Source organism: Papaver somniferum, chromosome 6 (assembly GCF_003573695.1).
Source record: "Papaver somniferum cultivar HN1 chromosome 6, ASM357369v1, whole genome shotgun sequence".
NCBI lineage: Eukaryota > Viridiplantae > Streptophyta > Magnoliopsida > Ranunculales > Papaveraceae > Papaver > Papaver somniferum.
Genome location: NC_039363.1, coordinates 35,973,257 through 35,985,991, shown reverse-complemented (window position 1 = coordinate 35,985,991; position 12,735 = coordinate 35,973,257).

Genomic DNA, 12,735 nt, shown 5'->3' with positions numbered 1-12,735 from the left:
GGCGTTCGGCCAAAGGTTACCATGCGTTGGTTGGAGACCTTGGATGGCTAAGATTTGCATCTTAGATGGAAGGATGACCGTTGATCTTCGCCAGCCTTTGTTTTGGTAACCGCATAGGGAAGGCCGGCATGGTATGGCGCGGCAAGGTGGCTGGCATGCCATTGACACATGTGGCATGGCTGGCATGCCTTGGCGCGGTTTGGGCGTGACCAAAACTAGGGTTTCGGGCCATGCGTTGGTTGGCGACCTCGGACGGCTAAGATTTGCATCTTAGATGGAAGGATGGCTGTTGATTGTCGCAAGCCTTTGTTTTGGTAACCGCATAGGGAAGGTCGGCATGGTATGGCGCGACAAGGTGGCTGGCATGCCATTGGCACATGTGGCATGGCTGGCATGCCTTGGCGCGGTTTGGGCGTGACTAAAACTAGGATTTTGGCGTTGGGAGAAAGGTTACCATGTGTTGGTTGGTGACCTTGGACGACAGAGATTTGCATCTAAGATGGAAGGGTGGCCGTTGATTGTCGCACGCCTTCGTTTTGGCAGCCATGAAGGGAAGGCCGGCATGGCATGGCTTAGGCGCGGCAAGGTGGATTGCGCGGCATGCCATTGGCACATGTGGCATGGTCGGCATTCCTTGGCGTGGTTTAGGCGCGGCCAAACTAGGGTCTTGGCGTTGGGCCAAAGGTTACCATGCGTTGGTTGGTGACCTTGGACGAATGAGATTTGCATCTAAGATGGAAGGGTGGCCGTTGATTGTCGCACACCTTCGTTTTGGAAGCCGTGAAGGGAAGGCCGGCATGGCATGGCTTAGGCGCGGCAAGGTGGATGGCGCGACATGCCATTGGCACATGTGGCATGGTCGGCATGCCTTGGCGTGGTTTAGGCTCGGCCAAACTAGGGTTTGGTGTTGGGCCGAAGATTACCATGCGTTGTTTGGCGACCTTGGGCGACTAAGATTTGCATCTAAGATGGAAGGGTGGTCGTTGATCATCGCACGCCTTCGTTTTGGTAGCCGCATAGGGAAGGCCGGCATGGTATAGCGCAGCAAGGTGGTTGGCATGCCATTGGCACATGTGGTGTGGCTGGCATGGTTGGCATGCCTTGGCGCGAAGGTGCAGCTTGCATGGCATGCCATTGGCGTAGTGGTGCGGCTGGCATGGCATGCCATTGGCGCAGTGGTGCGGCTGGCATGCCTTGGTGCGGAGGTGCAGCTGACATGGTTGGCATGCCTTGGCGCGGAGATGTGGCTGGCATGGTATGCCATTGGCATAGTGTTGTGGCTGGCATGGTTGGCATGCCTTGGCACGGTGACGTGGCTGGCATGGTCTGCCATTGGCACAGTGGTGCGACTGGCATGGTTGGCATGCCTTGGCGCGGTACCATGAGAATTAGGGTTTGGCATAGATGATCTCAGTCAGTGTTAAGGGTTCAGCCGTGGAACATGACCCATGTAAAAAAAAAGGATACCCCAGTAATTCTTACGTAGGCATGCTGATTGATTCGATAAATGTGCTAATGGTCATAGTGACGTCATGTTAGATGTGTAATTTTATGATTTTGACCCTAAGCTAAAAACCACCATCAACACTAGTTCAAATGAACTAGTTATAGAGTTGTTCAATTGCAAGGAAATCTTATGTACTACACAAAACACAATTGAAGCAAAGATGATTTGGTTCACTCGAATCTGTTCATGAACTTTATAGGGAAAATTGCAATCCGTAGTCTTTATAAGTTTAAGTTCAGAAATCACCTTCAGATATATAACCTTGTTAAGTTCGCACACTAGGTTCGCGGACTTAAGCAACCGGGCAGAGTTTACAAACTCCAGCAGAAAAACTTGGCAAAGACTTTCCGCCGGTTCGCGGACTGGTACTCACGCAACAATTTTGTCAACTCCAGCAGAATTTCTCGGGATGAGAAGTTCGGGAGTTCGCGGACTTGGAAACAAGTCATTCTTCCGGTTTCTCTTGATCAACAAAGTTCGCAAACTTTGGTTCAAGGGATAGGACTTATGGGCATATGTGTTTCCACAACAATACTTATGTCCATCATTGGTTATGTAATCTAAACTCTCATTCCAACCATTGAAACTTTCTTAGAGGACGTTATATAGTTGTTACACCATTTCTTGTCAAAGCAATTTTCAAAGTGATTGAAACATATCATGACTTTCGTCACTAGGTAAGGATAAACATGATCGAAGCGAAACGCTTACCAATACATATTTCGAGATATAGATAGGCGAGGTATACTCGACTTGAAATACCAAATGTTTACAATCTAAGTCTATATATAGCATACAATTTTTTGTCTCAAGAAGTAGGATATAGAGTAGATATACTTTTGAGTGACAGATAAGTTCAAGTCTTCACATACCTTTTTGTCGAGAAGTTCCACCGGTTCCTTGAGTAGTTCTTCTTCTTGTATAATTAATCGCCATGAATCCTTGAGCTCAACTACACTTTTTATCCTAGTCCGAGACTTAGCTATAGTAGACTAGAAATCAAGACTTATAGTTTTGATCACTAACATTGACAAACATGCTTGAGATAGCAACGCATGCGAGTTCGACCAAGCAATGCTCTAAAAACATCTAACCTAAATATTTGATGATTTTGAATATGATTGAAATATATAAGACGAATGGTAATAAAAGAGGAGGTTTAAGAATCAATCCACTACAACAAAAATCACACAAAATCAACTAGCTGTGTCAAACTCTTATCCAAAAGAATGAAAAAACAGTAGAGATTTTAAGCACAACGGCTTGGAAGAAAGGAATCAAAGCTCCAAATCAACCACTGCTTCACAAAACTAAATCTACCACATGCGCAACAACTAAATGTTGCAAATCAAGAAGTTACAATCTCATTCCAAAAGGTGGAAAAGATGATAAAGGATGAAGAAAAAACTTAATTTAAAAGACAAATGCTGATTGATTCAACAACTGATCAACACCGTTAGAAAAAAACAATAACTAAGTAACATAGGAAAACTAACAGTGGTGTTAGACATACCGAAAATTCCACTGAAAATTTCTCCCGAAGAAAAGCCGAACAGACTCTACCATCATTGGGATTGGTTGGTATGTGGAAAGTGGGTCCATGAATTTGAAAAACTAATTTGTTTTTGAAAGTATTGAAAAACTAATTAAAACTTCAAAAGTTGATAAGAAATAATCAATTTATAATACAAACAAAATGGGTTTTTGAGCTTGGACGGTGGGATAACATTTTGAGAGACAAACACTACATCCGACCATCCCAGTCTCATCTCAGCAAAAGACATCTTACGGTCGTCGTTTCTGTAACCCCTCTCATTATGAATCCAAATTTATTAATCTTTAATTATTGCATCACTTTTTAACTCAAGATATTCAAAGAAACATTAAATGAAGTCATAATACATCATACATGCATTAATTGGATATAGCGGTGGCATGATGAACCTAATGGGAAATGAGATTTATTAATTTTTATTCATAACTCACAAGTGAGATATGCATACATACTATTACTTAAATGATTTTGTGTTCGTTTTTGGATAATGTGTATGAATAATTTCACTGAAAAGGCGAGGGTACCCAAATATACCTCAAACTAAAACTTTTCCTACCTATAAGTCCTTTCTCCGAAAGTGATTGTCTATGGATTGAGTCGATACAATGCAACTAATAGGTTCACACTTCGTGTGATCGTCTATGGATACGAGATTGAGACAATACAAGAACGAAGTATGTTTACTTGATAAAAAGGTTCAGATTTAACCAAACACAATAGGATTGCTTATCAAGTAAATAGGAATTAACGTTTGTGTAATTTACTTTAATTATAATAAAACAATTATAATGCGGAAAATAAAAGTAAATGACACAGCAAGATTTTGTTAACGAGGAAAATGCAAATGCTAAAAAACCCCAGGACCTTGTCCATAATTGAATACTCTCAGGATTAAGCCGCTACATAAAATTAAACCTAACTTCGTATAGTTGAGACCAAGCAACTAAACTTATAATTCACCTAGTTCCGTATGTATTCCCACGCCTCCAACTTATGAATAAGTCATGTACTTGGAACAATTCTTTTGGTTCGTATTCCAAACATTAAAGGAACAACAAATCTGTTTGGTATGAACTCTCTTCAACCAAGTGATGTGAGTTCGACAAAGGCTCTTCTGTTTATCTCAAATAAACTCCTTCGTCAGGTTCTTAGAACTATCTTATGTTCAACTACCAAAGGTAATTGTTAAGATTCTGCAATCAATACTTTTTATCACAAAGAATTGTATTAATGACGATCTACACAACTAATCGATCCAATCTACCACAAGGATAAACCGATTATAGTTGGATCCTCTTATACCGAAACAAGTATTGTGCACACCAAAGATTATAAACCCCAAATCAGAAATCTTCAATATCTTATTTGTCTTCAAATCTTCTTAGATCTTCAATAAACACCTGCACACAACAACTTGAATCTCTTGTGATCAATCACGCACAGAACGGAGTCTGTTAACAATGGATTATCACAAGATCGTCTTTATAACTAAAAACAGTCTAAAGATCCCTGTCGAAACTTCGATCTAGTTTGAGTGAATCTTATATCAGAAGAGAAGATTCTCAAGCATAAACAAACTAGGTGTAGTCAAAGTTCAACCACCGTTAGTCAATCAAATCAATCGAGTCCCATCAACGGTACTAATAGAGCTTCTCAATCCCAAAGAAGACTTTAAACTGAGCGGTCGTAAGATATTTCGCCTAATTAGGTTACTCTCCTCTCCGAATAGGCGGCTACACCAGTAACAACACAACCAAGGAAGTTTGTTGTCACGAAGGATTAGTTTGCTAGAAATGCAAACTTCAAGTATTTATAGACAAGGAAGTTTGGACACGAAGGAATTTCCAAAACCGAAAATATTCTCAAGATATTCATTAAAGCACAAATTCGGTTTCCATAATCCCTGTAAATGCTATGTCCAAAATAATGACCGAAAATCTCTTTGGAAAGTCTTTAACTAGTAAATGCACATTACTAATTCTCGTTTTCCTAAAATAAAATTAACAACCTTAATTTAAAGAGTCTTAACTTATATATGTTTCCATCCTGGTATTTTATTCCTTTAGCTATAAAGGAATAACTTTGAACAATAAAAGATAAACGTTACGACACATGTTCCAAGTATGTCGACATCTTTCCACATTAACCAAATATATTTTCGGTATTTCTAATATTTCTAGTCGAAAAGATGTTTTTGGATAATGTTTTGTGTTAAAAACACAAAACGTGCTCGGATTTGATTGAGATTTTTTGTGGCCGATTGCACATGTTCAAAGGATCGGTTTCCCCTTGTTGCACATGTCCATAGGATCGGTTCCTACATATTTATAGTATCTAACTTATATTTGTTGCACATGTTCATAGGATCGGTTCCCCTTTCTACTAAAAACTTGTTGCACCTCATACAAGGATCGATTCCCCTTTTGTGATAGGTTGCACCTCTTACTAGGATCGGTTCCCCTTTCCCTAGAGTTGGTCATACCAATAACACTAAATCGATCATACCATCTCAGGTGATTGCTTAAGATCGGTTTCACTAATAAAAGTCATACAAATACAAAAGTCAAGCCTTTGTGAATAGTTTTATCAAGAACATAAACAGGTCATGAGCGGTTATGCTAATCACACATATTGGTTTTTCAAAAGATATGCAGTGAATAACAATACCAATAATGCCCCACGATTTCCTTTTTCGATTCACAAAACAAGTTCATGAATTTACTTCCTTAAAAAAAATGTAAAACATTGTTTCCTAGGATGAAATTCTCCTTATACCCATACATAATCACAATAGCATTCAACCGATTATGTCGATGTCTTATCTACAAAGTTTAATGGTTAAGCAATAAACCTCGTGTTGTATTCCTTAATACTACGTCTATCTAGAGTGTTCATGCTTCGCAGATTTGTTTTCAATATGCACGACTTGAAAGATATGTTAGGGAATGAAACAGTTCAAGTCAAATATCACTAACCTCAAGTGGAATGATGATGTTGTCGTTGTAGCTTCTTACTTCTTCACTTCATCAAGTCTTCACAATACTTGTAATGTCTCATATCCTAATACTTTCAAGCTAACCTATATGAAGTTGATTCTAGTACATAACCAAGCGACTCTTAAAATGAGTTTTGATTTACTAAAATATGACAACCAAAATTGACATACCAACGCTTGGTGGGTTCAACCGAGTAATGCTATAACAATCTCCCCCTTTGTCAATTTTAGTGACAAAACTCTCACAATCATATGGATAAACAAATTACAAGAATTCATTACACACACGCTTGATTCCTGAATTCAAGAACATAATAACCTGTATACATTCAATCCTTAAATGCCGTTGTTGACATTATAATAAAAAATCTAATACTCCCCCTAAAGATAAGATAGGTATTTTATCAATCTTCACGTCTTTGTTATTCCATTGGTAATGATATGTTACTCCCCCTTAGTCTATGCTTTCTCTCTTTCGTTAGATAAACGTTTAAGCACCAATATCCTTTTCCTTTAGTGATATAAATCAATATAAAATCAATGCCAACATCACTTGTTTATTCCATATATTTCTCCCCATTTTTATCACAAAATGACAAAGAAATGGAAAAATAAAGGACAAACTGAAAAGAATCTTACAAATCTCAAAATAGACTTGCAACCTATATAGTTAAGCACGAGGGTTCCACACACCATTTCTGATAACCAATATCAAAACCGAAACTACAAAGTAATTTGTTTTGATATGTTATCAAGGAAAAAATTACTCGAAGCAATTTTCCCTAATAGTTTAGCAAACCAAAAATCAACTAAGCACCTTAGTTCCTTTGCTAAACCGATAGTACAAATACAACCGCTTCATTCGATAAGACCAAAATAAAGATAACTCTATTTTTCTCATCAGGTTCTATTTATCCATATAAGTTAGACCTTTTTTTTTTTAAAACAAGACAAAGACTAGGTTAGTTAACTAGTATTTCTTGTTAGGGCATTCGATTAGACTTGAATAATCGAAACCTCCACTTTGATAAGTCTAACTAAGATAAACTTAGTTTCTCTTATCCGGAATCAAATTGGACTAAACAATCCATCCCGTAAACTTTTTGTTTCGTTAAGCCATATACAATTCATACAGACCAAATAAACCAACTTGCATAATTATTCACCTCAACCGGAAGCAATTGAAACAACATAGACATTATAGCACCGCAATTGCACCGAAATTTTGTAAGCCTAAACAATTGATACCACACAATAAAGCAAGATAACAATAGTTTTTGTTAACCGGAACCAATTGAATCACACACACATCCATACAAACATAATGGAATAAAACATCAGTTGTACCGAAATTTTGTTAAGCAAAAGCAAAATATATATGAAATAAAATCAGGCTTTTCTTAAACAGGAAAACAATTAACTAACAAGATTGTTACCTCAAATTTTGCATCCACTTCTCCAATATGTTTGTATCTTCTTCCAGGGAGGATTGATATCGAAATATCATCATGTTGTCATCCTTATGCAAAACAAAAGAATAACAACAACCAACCTTTACCAGACAAAGGTTGAAAATCGGTTTTAACAATTGCAAGCAAAAGTTGAAAACCGTCGAAACACATATGATTTTATGCTAAACCAAAACCGATTCAACATATTGTGACTTTTTCACATATTGTTTCTATCAGAACCCCTCATGATCCTTTGATAAAGCCTACCAACATGGGCTAGAACTTAATCCTGCTAAATCAAAAAGTCACCCAAACCATAAGGGTTCACAACATTATGGGATCGAATATTAAGGCCAGAGAGCCGAAATCAAACATCCCGTAAACTGAATATTCAAAGCAAAAATATAAACATTCATTCATATGAATTTGCTTCTAGGAATCGGTCATACCACATTTTCAAACAAGTTTAAAATTGGTTATAACACACGAATTACCGAATTCAGTGATTTTTGGCTCGTTTTAACCGTAAAAACAAGAGCTACACATATATGATCAATAGATATCAACATCATGAACTCACAATTACCGTTTATATCAAAACCTCAAATATAGATAGAGAAAGTATGAGTATAGAATAAAAGAAATCTCCTAAAGATGTTAATTAGTCATATAATAACCGAGAGATCATATGCTCAATTTTTCATGTGCTTCCTCACCTTTAAAAAGATTGAGCACTAAGGTGAGCATGCACATTCTAACACAACTAGGTTGTGTTGAGTTGATCCTTGTCTTGTTCGTCACGAGTGACTAAGACCGAATCATCATTCTTGACCTCTTGCTTGGTTTGTTTTCTCTTGTTTCATCTCTTGTTTTACTTCTTTGACTTGTGATGAAGAGTGTCATTATCACAACGTTCACTAGTACAAGAGATTTCAGACATGATGTCTTTCTTTAGTCTTCCAAGAATACTCTTATAATTATTGTCACCGACAATTAACGGCTGAGAGTCATTCTTGTGACTAACTTTTGGTCCCTTCTTGGCTATGGAGGACTTCGGGACCCATTTAGATTTGGGTTTCGCAGGAGAAGCTTTCTCCTTCATACCATTAAGATCATTGTCCTTTTGAATATTTTGCGAAACACCGTTTCTCCAATTTGGAACATCAGATCTTGTTTTTGCATTTAAAAAGTCATATATCTTTCTATAATTGGGTCTTTTATGAAACGACCTTTTCGAGTGATATGCAAAATTTGAACTATCATTATAATAATTATTTTTCCTAAACTTAGGACAATACCGATCTGAGTTCCTTTGGGGAGCAATCTTAGCCATTTCGTTTGATACAAAAGAAAGTGTATCTTTTATCTTACGAATCTTGTATCCCCATTACACATGCCCTTTATTACCACAATAACAACAATGCTTAGTAACATACGAAGTCTGAGTTTTAATGTTACCTTTTTGTGGATCCTCTTGCATTGGAGATCGACGATTTTTATTCTTCTTCTGTTGCTTCTTCTTCTTATTATTATTATTCTTATTCTCTTTGTTCAACATTGTTGGTTTCTTGACATTAGCAAAAGTGCTCTCTTTGATTGCTGCTGGTTTAACACAATTCTTAGGATTGACTGGTTTTACTTCTTTACAAGAAATAAGAGCATCTTTTACATCGGTGGAAGCCTCTGGTTTAGAAGAATTTGTAGCTTTAACGAATTTTACCTCTTTGCTAATATTCGAAGTATCTATTCCCTTATAGCCCAATCCTCGTATATCACGATGATTTCTACTTGCTTCTAACATTGGGGTTAAATTGTTTGTGCTTGAACCTTTTCAAGTAAAAATTTTCTTCTTCCAACGTCTTGATTTTATCAAGAGCAACAACTAGCTCAGCTTCAAGGCATTTTTCTCGTGAGAGATATGTACCTCGCTTATCTTCAAAACTCTTTTGTTGAGAGTTAATCCTTGCTTTAGATTCAACAAGTTTCTCTTCCAAGGATTGAATCTCCAAGGAAGATGTATTCTTTAGAGAATCTAATTCCGCCGTCAAGGAGGAAAGATCATGAACAAGTTGTTCATTTTAATCTTGCAAACGACCTAATTCTTCTAGAAGTTTTCCTTCTCTTTTTAGCCCAAGAGTGAGTTCAGCTGCACAAGAGTCAAAAGATTATTTTACCTCTTGTAGCTCGGAAGTTTTTACACTCACATGATCAACCTTTTCATCTCCTACAGAAGATTTTTCAGACTCGAGGTCCTTGATCATCAGTACATGACTTAACTTTATCTCATCTTCAGAATAATCAGAAGTATTTTCAACTGAGCTCGTAGAACTCAATGAGGATGTCTCTTCTAAGCAGTTTTTAAAATCAAAATTTCCAAAGTCTTGCGATACGTTAACTGAGTCCTTCTTAAGATTTCGATCTTACTTAACTTTCTTTTGACTCATGTCTTATAGGTCGGATCGCACCAAACATAGGTTGTCAGATCTTTCCTGTTTGCCTGCTCTGGTACTAATTCAAAAGCGAGGGTACCCAAATATACCTCAAGCTAAAACTTTTCCTACCTATAAGTCCTTTCTCCGAAAGTGATTGTCTATGGACTGAGTCGAGACAATGCAACTAACCAGTTCACACTTCGTGTGATCGTCTATGGATACGAGATCGAGACTATACAACAACGAAGTATGTTTACTTGATACAAAGGTTCGGACTTAACTAAACACAATAGGATTTCTTATCAAGTAAATAGGAATTAACGTTTGTGTAATTTACTTTAATCATAATAAAACAATTATAATGCGAAAAATAAAAGTAAATGACACAGCAAGATTTTGTTAACGAGGAAACCGCAAATGCAGAAAAACCCCGGGACCTTGTCCAGAATTGAATACTCTCAGGATTAAGCCGCTATACAAAATTAAACCTAACTTCATATAGTTGAGACCAAGCAACTAAACCTATAGTTCACCTAGTTCCGTATGTATTCCCACGCCTCCAACTTATGAATAAGTCACACACCTGGAACAATTCCTTTGGTTCGTATTCCAAACAGTAAAGGAACAACAAATCTGTTTGGTATCAACTCTCTTCAACCAAGTGATGTGAGTTCGACAAAGGCTCTTCTGTCTATCTCAAATAAACTTTTTCATCAGGTTCTTAGATCTATCTTGTGTTCAACTACCAAAGGTAATTGTTAAGATTTTGCAATCAATACTTTTAATCACAAAGAATTGTATTGATTCCGATCTACACAACTAATCAATCCAATCTACCACAAGAATAAACCGATTATAGTTGGATCCTCTTATACCGAAACAAGTATTGTGCACACCAAAATTATGAACCCCAAATTAGAAATCTTCAATATCTTCTTTGTCTTCAAATCTTCTTAGATCTTCAATAAACACCTGCACACAACAACTTCAATCTCTTGTGATCAATCACGCACAGAACGGAGTCTGTTAACAATGGATTATCACAAGATCGTCTTTATAAATAAAAAGAGTCTAAAGATCCCTATCGAAACTTCGATCTAGTTTGAGTGAATCTTATATCAGAAGAGAAGATTCTCAAGCATAAACAAACTAGGTGCAATCAAAGTTCAACCACCGTTAGTCAATCAAATCAATAGAAAACAAAAGATAAACCGCAATTATCTAGTTTCCCACTGACAATACTAATAGAGCTTCTCAATCCCAAATAGGACTTTAAACTGAGCGGCCGTAAGAGATTTCGCCTAATTATGTTACTCTCCTCTCTGAATAGGCGGCTACACCAGTAACAACACAACTGAGGAAGTTTGCTGTCATGAAGGATTAGTTTGCTAGAAATGCAAACTTCAAGTATTTATAGACAAGGAAGTTTGGACACTAAGGAATTTCCAAAACCGAAAATATTCTCAAGATATTCATTAAAGAAAAATTCGGTTTCCATAATTCCTGGAAATGCTCTATCCAAAATAATGACCGAAAATCTCTTTGGAAAATCTTTAACTAGTAAATGCACATTACCAATTCTCGTTTTCCTAAAATAAAATTAACAACCTTAATTAAAAGATTCTTAACTTATATGTGTTTCGATCCTGAGATTTTCTTCCTTTAGCTATTAAGGAATAACTTTGAACAATAAAAGATAAACATTACAGCACATGTTCAAAGTATATCGACATCTTTCCACATTAACCAAATATATTTTCGGTATCTCTGATATTTCTAGTCGAAAAGATATTTTTGGATAATCTTTTCTGTTAAAAACACAAAACGTGCTCGGATTTGGTTGAGACTTTTTGTGGATGATTGCACATGTTCAAAGGATCGGTTTCCCCTTGTTGCACATGTCCATAGGATCGGTTCCCACATATTTATGGTATCTAACTTATATTTGTTGCACATGTTCATAGGATCGGTTCCCCTTTCTACTAAAAACTTGTTGCACCTCATACAAGGATTGATTCCCCTTTTGTGATAGGTTGCACCTCTTACTAGGATCGGTTCCCCTTTACCTAGAGTTGGTCATACCAATAACACTAAATCGATCATACCATCTCAGTTGATTACTTAAGATCGGTTTCACTAATAAAGGCATACCAATGCAAAAGTCAGGCCTTTGTGAATAGTTTTACCAAGAACATAAACAAGTCATGAGCGGTTAACTAATCACGCATATTGGTTGTTCAAAAGATATGCAATGAATAACAATACCAATAATGCCCGACGATTTCCTTTTTCGATTCACAAAACAAGCTCATGAATTTACTTCCTTAAAACAAATGTAAAACATTGTTTCTTAGGATGAAATCCTCACCTTATAACCATACATAATCACAATAGCATTCAACCGATTATGTCAATGTATTATATACAAAGTTTAATGGTTAAGCAATAAACCTCGTATTGTATTCCTTAATACTATGTCTATCTAGAGTGTTCATGCTTCGCAGTTTTGTTTTCAATATGCACGACTTAAAAAATACGTTAGGGAATGAAACAGTTCAAGTCAAATATCAGTAACCTCAAGTGGAAGGATGATCTTATCGTTGTACCTTCTTACTTCTTCACTTCTTCAATTCTTCGAAATACTTGTAATGTCTCATATCCTAATACTTTCAAGCTAACCTATACGAAGTTGATTCTAGTACATAATCAAGCGACTCTTAAAATGAGTTTTGATTCACTAAAATATGATAACCAAACTTGACATACCAACGCTTGGTGGGTTCAACTGAGCAATG